Here is a 9,236-nt window from a genome sequence, read left to right as displayed (position 1 = left end):
AAAGGTAGCCAGGTACCAATGCCAGTGGGAGAGAAGTTGCCCATAGATCTGGTTTTGAGTAAGCACAAAGGAGAGTTGCTTATTTCATTGACCACACCTCTAGAGTGGGCACAGGAGCTTTGCACAAGGGAAGAATGGTTCTGCCATTTCGGATTTAGTTAGAGGGGCACTGTAAGATTGTCCGCAGTAGGGGACACGGACGCTGCTGCAAAAATGGGTAGAATTAACCCTGGGAACATTTCACCCATTTGTTAGAGCGGAGATAAGAATGTCACCCACCCGCAGACTAGTGCCAGGCATAAATGAGCCCCCTGAGCAACCTCTTTGGAACACTACTGGACCTCTGGAAGACAGAAGGAGGACAGCACCTGCTGTTGAGACCTGTGAGGAGTCCTGAAAGGCTGGACCAGCTCCCACTATCCAGGACAAAGAAGTGAACTTCAAGGGTAAGTTGGCTGACTTCCTGTTAAGATACCGGGACACAACAAGCTACTAGAAGAACAAGTTGCTTACCTTCAGTAACGATATATCTGTAAGAAACATTAGTTAGTTATAGATTCCTTACCTTAGAAAATACACACAGGCGTCAGACTGGATCCGGAAAGTTTTTTCATCAGCAGTACCTCTGCGCGTCGGAAGGTGGCATCGGTCGGCTCTGTGTCCGTCGTTGACACTGACGTCAGTTCTGTACACGACTTTGCGCCCTAGAAACGCAGAGCCATGCAAGACACTGACCACTGGTGCACAAAACTAGGGCCCGGAAAGGATATCCTCAACCCTAGAAATCAGTTCGCGGAACGGGGATGATGGGTGGGGCGGTAAGGAATCTATACCTAACTAATGTTTCTTACAGATATATCGTTACCAAAGGTAAGTAACTTGTTCATCTGAAAGAAATATGTTAGGTATAGATTCCTTACCTTAGAATAGATACCCCAGCAATACCAACCCTGGTGGTGGGTCTGCGAACCAATCTCACACCAGAAAGTCCTGGAGAACAGAACGGCCAAAGAAGCTGTCTCTCTGGGCCTGACTGTCAAGGCAGTAGTGTTTTGTAAATGTGTGCAGCAAGGCCCACGTAGCTGCCTGACAGATGTCATTGAGAGGAACGCCACGTCCCAATGAAGTAGTTGCTGCCGTCGCCCTGGTAGAATGGGCATGCAGCCCCACTGGAGGCTCCTTCTTTGCCAGAGAATAGCAGGCCTTGATTCACAAAACAACTCATTGGGAGATAGTTTGTTTGTGTACGGCCCGACCTTTCGTTGCACCCACGTACCCAACAAAGAGATGGTCATCCACCCAGAACGGTTTTGTGGGATACAGATAAAAGGAAAGCACACATTTTGGGTCCAGAAGGTGGAGCCTCTCTTCCTCTTTCGAAGGATGCGGAAAGAAGGTGGGCAAAGTGATGGTCTGCCCGAGGTGAAAAGCAGAGACAAACTTGGGCAAGAAGGATGGACGAGTCCGGTAGACCACTTTGTCCAGATGGACAGACAAGAAAGGAGGCTTAGAGGAAAGAGCCGGGAGCTCACTCACCCTCCTGGCAGAGGTGATGGAAACCAGGAAAGCAGTCTTAAGCGTGAGAAGCCTTAAGGGACAGTTGTGAAGCGGCTCAAAGGGAAAGCACATCAAATAGGTTAAAACTAGATTCAAGTCCCACTGAGGCATAACAAAAGGAATAGGAGGAAAGAGGTGAGTTATGCCTTTCAGAAACCGATTTACAAGCGGGGCCTTGAAAATAGAAGGCTGATTTGGAAGCCAAAGGAAGGCAGAGATGGCCGAGTGATGGCCCTTGATAGTGCCCAGAGCAGAGCGCTGCTGGGCCAAAGAAAGGAGGACAAAGAGAACCTCAGAAAGAGGGGCAGAGAGGAGATCCACAGCCTTTGCTGTGTACCATGCCACAAATGTGTTCCACCTACAGGCGTATACCGTTTTAGTGGAGGGACGCCTGGCTGGCAAGACAACATCGCAGACTTTGGGTGGCAGGCCAAATGACGTCACCTGCTGCCGCTCAATCTCCACGCAAGGAGGTGGAGGCTCGGCAGGTTCGGATGGAGAACTGTCCCCTGATGCTGCAACAGGAGATCCTCCTGAAGAGGCAGTCAGATTGGAGGATCGATGGCCATGTTGAGCAGCTCAGGATACCAGACTCTTCGTGCCCAATCCAGAGCCACAAGAATGGCTTGGGCCCGGTCACCCCATATCTTCTTCAGCACTCTGGGCAGAAGTGGTATAGGCGGAAAGGTGTACAACAGACCGCAACTCCATTCACGAGAAAAGCATTGCCTAGCAAGTGCCGCCTTCCAATGCGCAGATCTAACCAAGGCACTACCCACTGATGAAAGAGACCTTGCACCACCTCCGAGTGAAGACGCCATTCGTGATCCATCATGCACCTGCGGCTGAGCTCCTCTGCCCTGGCATTCGGGGAACCTGCCAGGTGTTGAACCGCCATGGATATCCAGTCATGTCCAGAGGCAGAGAGCCTCCTGACATAGGGTCCACGACCCCACCCCGCCCTGTTTGTTGCAGTGCCACATGGCGGTGGTGTTGCCGGTGAGCACCTGCACTACTGTTCTCCGGACAGAGGGAAGGAATGCTTTTAGTGCAAGACACATCGCCCGAAGCTCCAGAAGGCTGATGTGGAGCCCGGACTCTGCCGGAGAACAGATGCCTCTGATCTCTGCCTCTCCCATGTGGCCGCCCTATCCCAGAAGGGGCTCGTCTGTCACCACTGTGTGTTCTGGGTGGGGAAGGGAGAGGGATCTGCTGTTGACCCAATCCTGGTTTGGAGCCCCCACTGCAATTGTCGTGCAGTGCCCTCCGAGATCTGGATGCAATCAGACAGATTCCCCTGATTCTGCGCCCACTGGAACTTCAGCGCCCACATATGCCACCTAGCATGATCGACCAGCAGGATGCAGGAAGCCAGGAGGCCCAGCAGCCTCAGGGTCATTCTGACTGAAACCCGGGATAGAGGCTGAAAGATCCGAATCATAGCCTGAATATCCCAGACTTGCTGTTTGGGAGGATAGACCCGATACAGCGTCATGTCCAGAACCGCTCTGATGAAGAGGAGCTTCTGAGAGGGAATCAGGTGTGACTTTGGCATATTGATGGAGAACCCCAGTGAATGCAGGAGGTCGGCCATAGTCTGGAGGTGGGAGACGACTGCCCGGAGCGAGACCGTCTTCAACAACCAGTCGTCGAGATAGGAGAAGAAATACTGAAACCCCTGATCTGAGCAGATGAGCTGCGACCACAACCATCACCTAAGTGAACACCCAGGGGGCGCTGGTAAGGCCAAAGGGGAGAATAGTGAATTGAAAATGCTCAGTGCCTACTGGGAACCGCAGGTAACGCCGGTGGGCCGGCAGGTTGGGGATGTGAAAATAAGCCTCCTGCAAATCCAACGCTACCAACCAGTCAGACAAGACCTGAGCAAGCGTCAACATTTTGAACTTCCGGAGGAAGCGGTTGACGTTCCTGAGATCCAAGATAGGATGTAGGTCCTTGTCCTTCTTGGGGACCAGAAAGTAGTGGGAATAACAACCACAACCTACTTCTGGAACAGGAACGAGCTCGATGGCTCCCTTGGTCAAGAGAGCCGTAAATTCCTGCTGGAGAAGGGCCAGGTGATCCTCCGACATGCTGTGGTATTGCGGTGGTATGGGAGGGGTAACCTCGAAGGGCAGGGAGTAGCCCCTTCAGACTATCTGCAAAACTCACCTGTTCGACGTGATGGTGCGCCGGGGGGAGGTGATGGCGAATCCTGCTGCCCACTGGCGTTTGATGGGCCTGAAATGTCAGACTAGGAAGGTTTGGAAGCTGCAGCAGAGGGGGGGGGGGGGTTGGTGGACTGGTCCGCTCGCTGGCCCACGGAACCACTACGGTGGTTGCTACGTCTCCAGCCACGCGAAGGCTGGGAAACTTTCTGCGGCATGTGGCTCTGGTCGGGAAGTAGCGGGCAACCCTTCCATAGCCACTAAAGGGGCGAAAAGCAGACTGCGCAAGGCGAGTGGAGAGGCCCAAGGACTTGGCCGCAGCCTGTGAGTCCTTGAAACGCTCTAGAGCATTGTCTGCTTTGTCGCCAAAAAGGCGACAGCCATCAAAGGGCATGTCCATCAAGGTGTTCTGGACATCCCCGGAAAAGCCAGTCGACCTCATCCGGGCGTAGCGTCTAAGAGCTACCGACGTAGAAATCGTTCTACCCAGACAGTTGGCAGTATCCAGTCCACAACAGATGGCAAACTTGGCCGCATCCCTCCCCGCTGCGACAGCCTGGGAGAGCACTGTCCGGGCCTCCTCTGGACACTGAGGCAGCACCTGCGCAACCGAGGCCCACACAGAGTGGGAATAACGGCCCAATAGACATGCAGTATTTACCGACCTTAGTCCCAAGCTGGCGGAAGAGAAAATCTTTTTCCCAAGATGATCCAGCTTCTTGGATTCCCTTTCCGGTGGGGCGGTAGGGAATGCGCTTTTGGAAGTAGAGGCTTGGACCACCAAGCTCTCAGTGGTGGGGTGTTGGAAAAGGTAAGTGGGGTAGCCCCGAGCCAGGCGGTGACACTGGGCAATCATCCTGTCCATGGGTGCCTGGACCAAGTGCCTAAAAGGACGTCAGTAAGGGCCTCGTTGAACATAAGCAGAGGCTCCGAAGAGATCACCGCCGGCTGAAGCACCTCTGTCCGGAGGTTAGTATTGACTGCCACGGTAGGGAGTTCGAGGTTGAGAGCCTCGGCTGCCCTATGTAACACAAATGCGTATGAAGCTCCCTCCTCCGTAGCCACGGTAGGAGGAAACAACATGCCCTGGTCAGGGGAGGTGTCTAGACCACTGGCATCCCCCGGTTCCTCTCCTCAGTCCTGCTCAGACTCTGCCTGATCAGCTAAGGGGCCTCCAGACCCCTCCCAGTCCTCCTCCTCATCCTCTGGGTGCCAATTTGGCTGAAAAGGTCCCCCAGGAGTGAATGGCTCCGTATCCACGTCAGAATGGAGACCGGGGTCGACGCCGGCTGGGGGGGCCGACCGGCGTCGAATGCGGTAATGAAGCGGCGCCGGTGGAGGTGTAATGAGGTCACCGGCGCTGATCCAGATCCAGGCCTGGATCCGAGGGGGGCCTGTGGCGCTGGGGCCCGAACCAACGGCGGAGAAGGCCTAGGCCCATCAACCGGTTCCACGGGCCCGAAGGCGCGCCAACGTACGTAGCTGGACGTATGTTGCGCCAGGTCCCGGAAAGGGAGGGAAATGCGGAGTCGACTCTTCGGACGCTGCACGCGGAGCTGCGGTAGGAGCACCACCCACATCCCTCGTCGGATCGGCCGACCGAAGAGGAGAAGTCGAAGAGCGATAGTGCTTCTTCGACTTCTTTTTATGCTTCTACTTACCCGACCCAGAGTGCGAAGACTTCGATGACTTGGATGAATGATGATGGTAGCTCCGCAACCAGTCCCTCGACCTCCCTCGTGACTGGGACCTCGAACGGCGTGGGGCCGACTGCCGGCGCTCAAGCAACTTTTGGGACTGCGCCTGCAAACTCTTCGGCGCCATCGACCGGCAGCCGGACCACGACTTGTGGTCATGGACGCGCTCCAGGCAAAAGAGGCACACGCGGTGCGGATCCGTCACCGACATCAGTCGGTCACAGGAACCGCATGCCTTGAAGCCGGGCATCCCTCCTGCACCAGGAGTCGAAGACTCAAAAAAGAAGTCGGCAAAAGTCGAGAAAAAGGTCAGTCAAAAAGTGACTGGTGGGAACCGCTCTTCCCGGATCTGCGCTGGCTGGCGCGAAAAAAGAAAGAATTGACATCAGCACGTGAGTGTGGCATCTAGGTAGCTGCCGTGACGTCATCCCGGTGACACAACGCCAACGACGGACGTGGAGCCAACCATGCCACCTTCCGATGCGCAGAGGTACTGCTGATGAAATAAAAACTCTCCGGATCCAGTCTGACGCCTGGGGGTAATTCTAAGGTAAGGAATCTATAACTAACGTGTTTCTTTCAGATACCCTTTTCTTGAAGAGTCCAAATTACCATTTCCAACTGTGTCTGTCCTGGACGCAGCTGGTGGCTTCTGCTAGAGAGAGTCTTGACATCAAAAGCTGTACCTATAGTCCTGGGACTATAGGTACTTTGCTGTGTCAAAGTGTACACCTCTGAACTTCCTGAAAAACCTGGAACTTAGAATCCTTTTGGCTCCAGAGACCTCCAGAGTACTAAGACAAACATCCAGATCAATCCAATGAAGAAGTGTTGCTGCGGGGGCAAATATTCAGGTTGCTCCTGCTATGAGCTATTCAGCAGCAGCAAATCCATTTCAGCAGAACATCACAGAGAGCCTATCCAAACTGAAAGAGATCAGTTTAGCTACAGTTTTCACCCTTGCCTTGCTAGAGAAATCAGACTTGCAAAAAAGTGATTACATCCAAAGGTGGAAATCTTCGATAGGCAAAGGTGCAAAAAGTATCTTGCAGGTGAGGGACATCCCTTGGGTGTTAATTTTTTTCACTTGGAGATTTCCTGTCAAAAGTCAATGACTTCACAGAGACCCTGTCGGCGGGCTATCGGGTCTCCTGGAGCCCATTTTGGTAACAGCCTGCTGCCTGGTCTCGCTTAGGATTTTCGACTTCCATTTCAGAGACTAAGTCATAAGGTAAAACTTCCGACCGGTACACAGTTGCGCTCCATTGTGGTTGGCCATAACTTGTGCCTAGTACCGATCAAGTGAAACCAGATGATTGTGATTGGTGCTTAACAATTGCAACCAGATGACTGTGGTTGGCGCTAAATGCTTTTTTAGCATTATCTTCAATTAAAACTTTAAAAATTCATATCTTAGGTTTAGATCATACGTTTTGCATTTTGGAGTCATTTTTGTTCATTAAATTATTCTTAATTTTTATAAATTATAGTGGGATTTTTTTATTGTATTGAGTTTTCCACTTTTGAAGTGTTTTGGTACTTCTAAATTCTTTACACATTTTTCTTAAGTTAAGCCACTCTGCTCTGTGCCATAGCTACCAGGGGTTGAGCTCAGGTTTAAATTACTGAAACCTTTAAAAGTTTTATAAAGTGCGAACACATGACCCATACAGGTAGCCGAGTGCTGTACAAAGGAAATTATGTGGCATGAAGTAAAAGCAAGGAGAAGCATGAATACAGTACAAAATAGAACATAAGAAGTACCTGAAAAAATAAAAAGGTCACGGGGGAGCACGGGGAAGACAAATAATAAAGGTGATCCAAGGTAACTGCCCAACTAGTGGGAGCTGTAAAGTTCCAGCAAGCAGTACATCAAAAGGACATGTGATGAGAAACATAACACATTTTGAGCAAAAGGAATACAAGGCTGTCAGGCAAGAGGTGGAAGTAGATTAAAAGCTATTGCTGTTGATGGTCATTTAGGAGTTGCCATTTGACATGTTTTTTGAATGAGGCAGTCGATGGGTTGGATTTGATCTAGGCAGGAAGAGCGTTCCAAATTCTTGAAGCAAGACCAGAGAAAGCACGGTAGTATGTTCTTTTCTTATTGAATGTAGGGGGTTTCAAAAGTAGAGTATTAGAGCTTCTTAAGTTCCGACTCGAGCCAGATAGCTCAAGTTTTTGTTGCCAGGTAGACGGGGGTGTTGTAATGAATAGGTTTGTGCGTCAGGCAGGCTATTTTAAAACGGACCCTTGCTTCAATGGATAGCCAGTTAAGATGAAGTAAGTCAGGTGTGATATGGTCATGTTTTCTGGAACCTGTGATAAGTCTGGCAGAAGCGTTCAGAGTGGCTCTAAGCAGAGCTAATCCAGCTCTAGGTAGCCCCGCTAGGGTCACCGAACCATATTCCAAGAGTGATATAAGCAGGGATTGGACTGTTAACTGGATGTCCTCGGGAGGTAAGAATGGCTTGATTTTTCTTAAGAGTGTTGAGCTGATGATTGGGTCCCCTAATAGTGGCACTAATGTGATCTTGCATATTTAGGTATTTGTCCAGGGTGATACCTAAAGATCTACCAGAGTCAACAACATGAGGCGTGCAGTGGAGTGCAGAAAGTTGTTTGATCAAATCTTGGGTAGGTGCTGAGTGGTTGCGGGGGCAATCAGAAGGAATTCTGTTTTTAGGGTAATTAACAGCAGATGATTATGAGTTAGCCATTGCTGAGTTTTCAGAAGCGCACCATTTAGAGTTTTTCTGTCATCTGAAGAGGAGGTCCTCAAATACAGTTGAGTGTCATAAGCATACATATGATATTGAATGCTAGAGCAATTCAGAATATCGGAGAGAGGTTCCATGAAAAGGTTGAAGAGCGTGGGCGAAAGTGCTAAGCCTTGAGGCACTCCAGTAGGGACCCGAGTACTAGCAGCAAGTGATTGGTTGACTTTGATTCTTTGGGTACAGTTTTGCAAGAAAGAAGCAAACCAATTTAAGACAGGGCCTAATATTAAAATAGTGACTACCATCCACCCCAACTAATGATGTCTGTACCACCAAGTTCTCGGGGGTGGAATGTTGGAGCAGAAAGTCACAGTCCGGTGAGCTGTCCTGTGCAGTCTCGTCACTTGTCTGTTTACTGGTGGGAACAGCAATGACCGCTTCATTGAAAGGCAAAAGAGGTTCTTGGGTGAGAGTAGTAGATTTAAGGACCCCTGACAGACATTAGTTTGATTCCTTGCATGGGGCGTGTCAGTTTCAAGACCGCCACCACCCTCCTAATCTTTGTAGCGAAAGAGAAGTGAGTTTTCAGCAGCCATTGCCAGGTTAGGAGAGGGTAGGCCAATGTCAAGGGGGGCAGGAGAGGGGGGTGGATGGAAGTTTGTCCTTCACCTTCATCATAGTGGTGGTATCTGTCAGGGTCCCGGACTGGGCATAATGGTGACATTTAGGGTCCGGAACTGAGCTTTCAAATCAGAAAAAACTATTTGATCCGGGTCCGGAGTCACTCGGGTCGGTGGAGGAAGATGCATCACCAGAGTTGGTTTCGGACAATGCACTGGGGCTAGAAATGGGATCAGAAAAGTGACTGACCTCAGCTCAAAGTTGAGCAAGAGGTTGGTGCTGGGGAGGGAGCCAATTGACAGCCATCTTGAATCGATGGGGACTAGAGGTACTCCAGAGGGATTCGGTCAAGCACCAAAACTTTTGCTATGGCCTCCTTATACTCCTTAAACTGCAGTGAAATCGCCGTCCTCAACGGAGGTACAGGGAGGATCAGCTCCTTGTGTGGGGCTGACTACGAGGCTGGGAGGTTC

This window comes from Lissotriton helveticus, chromosome 1_1 (assembly GCF_964261635.1).
Source record: "Lissotriton helveticus chromosome 1_1, aLisHel1.1, whole genome shotgun sequence".
NCBI lineage: Eukaryota > Metazoa > Chordata > Amphibia > Caudata > Salamandridae > Lissotriton > Lissotriton helveticus.
This window is presented reverse-complemented; position numbering follows the sequence as displayed.